Below are 6279 nucleotides of genomic sequence, written 5' to 3'. Positions count from 1 at the left end.
GACTACATTTATGTGTTAAGCAACTCCGATATTGTCTTACTGTTTGCCCATGAGTTGTACATGTTATATTGAGATGCATTGAGAGCTCATAAACCTGCACCCCGGTGTTAGTGCTCCCGCCCGTGGTCAGGGCATAGTCCTTCACGTGATGTTCACCTCCCGCACCTTACGCTTACCTTGGACTCGAGGTAAGTGCACATGTCTGTCGTACATACCATTATAGGTGGTTCCGACTCGTAAGTGACCCGCGATAATTTGCACAGTCTTCACGTGATCGTAGCACTTGAGCGTACTTATTTACACCCAGTCCTGTCGTACAGATCACTATAGGTGGTTCCGACTCGTGTGCAGGGATGATTAATGAGATATGGATAAGTCGTACAGGTCACTAGAGGTGACTCCCGACTTATATGCTAGCATTGATTAATGAGATATGAATACAGTCGTACGGGTCACGTTAGGTTATTCCGACTGATGTATCATTTTATATCGATTAAGTTCATTTGGCCTACTTGTTAATGCATTGTAGAGTCTATGGACATTGCATACCCGTGGTTTTGGCCATTTTTGAGCATGGGTGGATATATATATATATATATATATATATATATATATATATATATATATCTGTGTGTGTGTGTGTGTGTGTGCAGTACTGTCCTATAGAAAACGATAAGGGAATTACAATGAGGGGTTAATACTGTTAGAAAGGTAATAGTTTTGCGAAGCTTGGTTTTACTGCTTACTCACACTTTCTGTTTTGTACCCCTTCAGGTTTTAACTGATAAGTTCGTATCGACGAGGATATATGGCTAATTTTAGTATTGGTGGCTACTTTTAAAGGTATGATTCTTACCCACACTACTGTACTTTACTTATGCTCTGACATCACGTGTGAAATGGGTTCGCTCCCACTCGTAGCGCACAGTGGTATTTAGACACTTTTAGGTTCAAATTTATTCACTTTTTTTACACTATCACACTTTATGGCTTCGTCACCTTCCAGGTGTCGGCCAACACAACTCGATACAGTTATGATGAACTTTGAAAGGATAAATTAATGCAATGAAAGGGAGTCCCAAAATAACTGGATCAGAAATATTTTTAATTAAAACGAATGGAGTTTTAAAACAAACTTCCTGTTGACAAACATGAGCTTTGGGAATTTCATATTTTAACTTCATTGGGGATTGGTTTGCCGCACTGAGTACTTCGGTAGATTTATGATAATATCTAGTAGGTATTAACCCTTCTTGAATACAATTTAAATCTGCACCTGAATCAATCAAAGCAATGGTTTCTAAATGAAAATCGTCAATTATTATCTTGATTTTAGAATACCATTTTCTAATTCTAATTTTATCTAAAAGACTTAAAACAAGTTCTTTTGAAGAAGAAGATTTAGCTGAGTGAGCGTCGGAATCGGAATTTGAGGAAGAACCATCTTGTTCTTGGACGAGCTCTTGCGTACGTACTCTACTAAGTTCTGAACGAATTTCGGTATTTTCGGATTTTAAAAACTTAATTTCTGATTTAATTTGATTAATTTCTTTTTGTAAATCCTTGATGGTTAAATCCTTTTTTGGTTTATTAAACCGTTCCAAAGTGGTGCTGAGAGAAATCTTTTGAGAAGAAATTTGACTAGTGCCAGGTTCATGAGGAGAAATCAAATTTTTGAGTTTTTTTCAAATAAAAAGATTTTAAATCAGGGTCATCGACTTTACTAATTAATTCCATTAAAAACTCTTCTTGTTCTTCTTGCTTGTTAAGCACTGAAATTTTATTACAACAAGTGTCCGTGCACCCAAACTTAATGTTTGGTGAGGAGACGTCACTAGAATTGCTAGAGTCGGAGACGGAAAAATCGGGATTTTTATCAGATTGACTAGAGTCGGTATTTCTAATTTCTAAAGCCTGAAGAAGTTGAACCTTTTCTTCTTCAGAGATTTTTAGTTGGTTAATAACTTTTTTAACTCTACATTCATTTGCATAATGACCAAATTTGCCACATTTGTAGCATTTTCCCTTTTTATTTTGAAAATCCCTTTTAGGCTTTCAAAAAGGTTTTTTGTTTGAAGATGGTTTTTCATAAAATTTATTTGTTTGAAAAGGTTTGTTGAAAGATCTTTTGTTTTTATAAAATCTGGATTGATATTTAGAAAATTTGCTAGTTTGTTGGGCTTTTTTCTTTTTACTCGAAGGAGCAATCGGAGGTAAACCATATTGTTCACAAAATGTTCCAAGTTCGTATTTAGCAATAGATTTATCTTTATTAACTTGTTTTGAAATCTTCATGTCAATACACATTTTCAATCCTTCCTTTTGTATAACATTAACTATGTTACCATAAGTAAGGGTATGATAAGGTATGACAAGGTATGACACCTTCTTCGTTTACTAAAACATTTCGAATTTTGTGAGCAAAAAGATTTGGTAAACCATTGATAAATTTTTCTTTCCAAAAAGGTTGATTACTATCTTCCCGAAGCATAACTCTGGATATGAAAACATCTTTATACCATCTGAAATCACTTAAGGTTGGACACCTTAAATTACTCAGTTGGTCGTGAATACGTGTAGTAACGTTGCTGGGTGTTCCTATAAAGTGTTTTATAATCGTATAAAGTAAAGTATTTACTCCGTCAGGTATTCCTTGTCCTATCGTTTCGTCAAAAATGGGAAATCTTTCCTCATCTTTTTTGACCGCAAAGCGTATTTCATCTCTGGACTGAGAAGTTAAGTGCTTCTCCCACCAAGAATGAAGCATTTTAGTGAAACCAGTGACGAGAAGATCAACGATTTGTGTTTGTGTAAAATTGTGATTTGAAATGTCGCTATTAGCAACCTTGGACATGTGTTGAAGTTTGTTCAAAAGTTCTTGTTCTGACAAGCCGTCTATATTCCATTCATAGAGTTTGTCAGCTGAAACCGAAAATTGATTTTGGATATTTCGTTCTTCAAATTATAGGTCAAGAGGAGTTGGCCTGGGATACCAGTTTTTAGTAAGAGAAGTAGGGTTGACCGAATGAGTACGAATACGTTTTAAATCAAAAGTTGGTTGAAGATCAATGTTTTGAAAAACATTTTCAATATTTTGAATAGCAGAACTAGTTTCCGTGTCCTGAGAAGTATCTGGATCAGATGTATTTTCTTCTTTGACAGAAACATCATTGTTTTGCAAAACATTAACAACTTTCTCTTTTTTGAGCTCAGTGAGCATATGATCAATTTTTTGTAAAGTAGTCATGGATTTTAAAGCAGTGGAACTTGAAGAAGTATCAGTAAAATTTACTAAAGGTTTTTCTTTTTGAGAAGATTTTGGTTGAGACAATTTGTCGATTTTGGTTTCAATTTTGTCTAATTGTTTTCCAATAGTATGAAGACTTTGGTTCGTAAAATTGTTTTGTTCAATGATAGGTTTAAAACCAGAATCTTCTTTTGGAATTTTGAAAGGAGTTGCGGGAATGCTGGTATTACCAGTGGAAATTAAAATAGTTTCTTTGGGAGGATGACTGGAGGAAATCAAAGTTTTGTCTTCCTTAACCCAATTTTCTTTGGTAACAACCGTAACTTTATTTTTTGTTTAATAATGTTTTTCAATAAAATCAAAGAAAGATATTTCAAATTGGTATTGTTCTACAAAAGCTTTCCATTCAGCATAAATGGCTAGCTTTTCTTGATCACAATACTTTTTTCTAAAAATATTTCTTCTGGGGATGTTTTCCTCAGAAGCGATGTCAGCTTTAAGCTTCCTCCATCGGATTTTATGTGGTTTGTTTAAAACAAGTAATTGGTGATTCACCGATGTTGTTTCAAAATCAGAAGCAGTTGGAGAAGTGGGTTCTTCTTGGTTTGGAGGATGATAAACAGGATGTGCAACTTGTGAAGAAGTGTCAACAGACTTTAATTTGAGCAAATCATTGATTAAATCTTGTTGTGCAGCTTCTTGCTCTTTTAACTTTTTGTTTACTAATGATTTGATCAAATCTTGATCTCGACCCAGTCTATCGGTTGACGTTGATCCAGAAAAAGACTGTCTGCTAGGAGTAAAAGATTTATGTGAATGTACTGATTCACAAGATTTTCTTGCTGGTCTATCAAAATTGATTTTTACAGTGCCGTCAAAATATTGTTTAATGTTGTCAAGATTAACAAGACTGTTTTGGATGGAAACCGGCTTACTTTCATTAATTAAACACCAATCTGAAGAGAGACTGATGTCTGACCACCTAACGATTCTTGGTACTCTTATGTTTGCGCTTTCTTGGGTTGTTTGGATCAAAAGAGTGTGGTCGCGAGAACTTTTATTCAAAGCTTGAAAATTCATGTTTGTGCTAGTGACTTTGTAATAAATTCTAAAAATAAGTGCCAAAGGCTGTGTTCCTTCCAGGACTTGGTACCCGGAGGTTTTGATATTAAGAGTAAGAGCTTTTAAAACATGTGGATCTGAAAGACTTATTGTGAGATCGGGAAAACAATCAAAATGGATAGGTCCGTTGTAAAGACTAGATTCGATCATTCCTAGTATACTATCATTGAAATCAGTAAATCGAGCGTCGCGTAAACATAAAAGGATAGAAGTGTTAAGACCTTTTCGCGTTAATGGTTTAACTGCGATTTGAACTAAACCAATATGAAGATAGTTATGACCATTTTTGCGATGTGCTTTGATTTGTTCTGGAGAAAATAATTGACAAGTCTCATGTTCTTTGCTAAGAGCATAAGCCTTCTCAACTGTTTTGACGTGATGTTTGGATTTAAAAGAGGTCAAAGACCATTTTTTCTTGTAAATATTTTGGGTTGAAACTTTTGGAATGTTCCAGTCAGAAAAATCAATACTTTCGTCTGTTTGAAAATCCAGTTTTTGTTCTTCATTGACAATGTCAGGTATAGTTCCTAAGTTGGATCTAGAGCTAGTGTTGGCCATTGAATTAGATCTAAATAATATACTAATGATATGCACAAAACAAGTATACTATATGCAAAACTTAAAAGATTCACCTTCCTTGTATGTCTAGACTCTTCCCCCGCTCATGCCTCTTCTGGTTCTTAATGTTTAGACCACTTCTTACTGTTTGGCTGGAAGAAAGAAGAACTGAGGACCGACGATTAAGAAATGCAGATAAGATACAAGTATGTGGATAACAATGAACAGGTTAGATAGATGCTAATGCAATTACCAACCACTTTAAATTCTATATATATATATATATATATATATATATACATACATACATACATACATACATATATTAATTTTTAATGATATTTGATGTAGAAATAGACTTTTTATGTATTTAGTAAAAAAAAAATTTACACATGTCAATGTACAAAGAGTTAGGAGTCAGAAAACTCTAAGACCCCACTTCGAGAGCTCACCTAGGACCTCCAAATTCTCAAGGCCGGCCCTGGTGACAATTGACATATAGCCCCAATGATGGCTTGTGATTTTAGGCGAAAAACTTAAAAAAGGTAAAGAAGAATGAATAGTAGATAAATAAATGACGGTTCTCGTGGTGATAAGATAATTTATGTGGTAAAAAAAAAGGGTAAATTACACTTTCATACCTCAGGTTTGGGGTCTATTTCAATTCCTTACAACATCTTTAAAACATTTCACTTTCATACCTTAAGTACTATTTTATTTCAAAATAATACCTCCGTTACATTTTCCATCCATTGATCTTTTAAATACTAACGTGGCTGCCAAATATATGCCATGCGGCTGCCAAATGTCTACCACGTGACAAATAAAATATTTTTTAATTTTTTTTAAAAACCTTAATTTTCTAAAAAAAAAGAAAAAAAAAAATGAAACTAGTGCCTTCCCCGCGCCCCCCCCCCCCCCAGCAACCCTAACCCAGAACCCAAAAACCTGCAAGAAGAAGAAGAAGATGGAGAAAAAAAAAAAAAAAAGCCCCAGTTCATCCCACCCAAGCCACCCCTTTCTCCCATCCCCCATCACCCCTCCTAAAAATCCCCCATCACCCACAAAAATTCCACACGAGATTAGGTGGATCTACCACAAAACCAGTTCAAAAATCATCTCAAACTCAAAGTATTTTCAAAACCCACCCATACTGAAAATCACGAAATCCTAACCTGAGGGGGGCAGGGAAGGGGGGAAGGTCGCGCATCGAGGGGCGGGAGGTGGGTCGTGTGACGCCCGGGGGGGGAACGAACTGGGTTTGGGGTTTTTTTTTCCTTCTTCTTCTTCTTCTTGCTGCTGCTGCCACTGTTTTTTTTATTTTTTTTTATTTTTTTATTTCTTCTTCTTCC

The sequence above is a fragment of a genome, unplaced genomic scaffold, assembly GCF_019419815.1.
Source record: "Pyrus x bretschneideri cultivar Hongxiangsu unplaced genomic scaffold, Pyrus_bretschneideri_v1 Contig46, whole genome shotgun sequence".
NCBI lineage: Eukaryota > Viridiplantae > Streptophyta > Magnoliopsida > Rosales > Rosaceae > Pyrus > Pyrus x bretschneideri.
Note: the sequence above shows the minus strand (reverse complement) of the source record.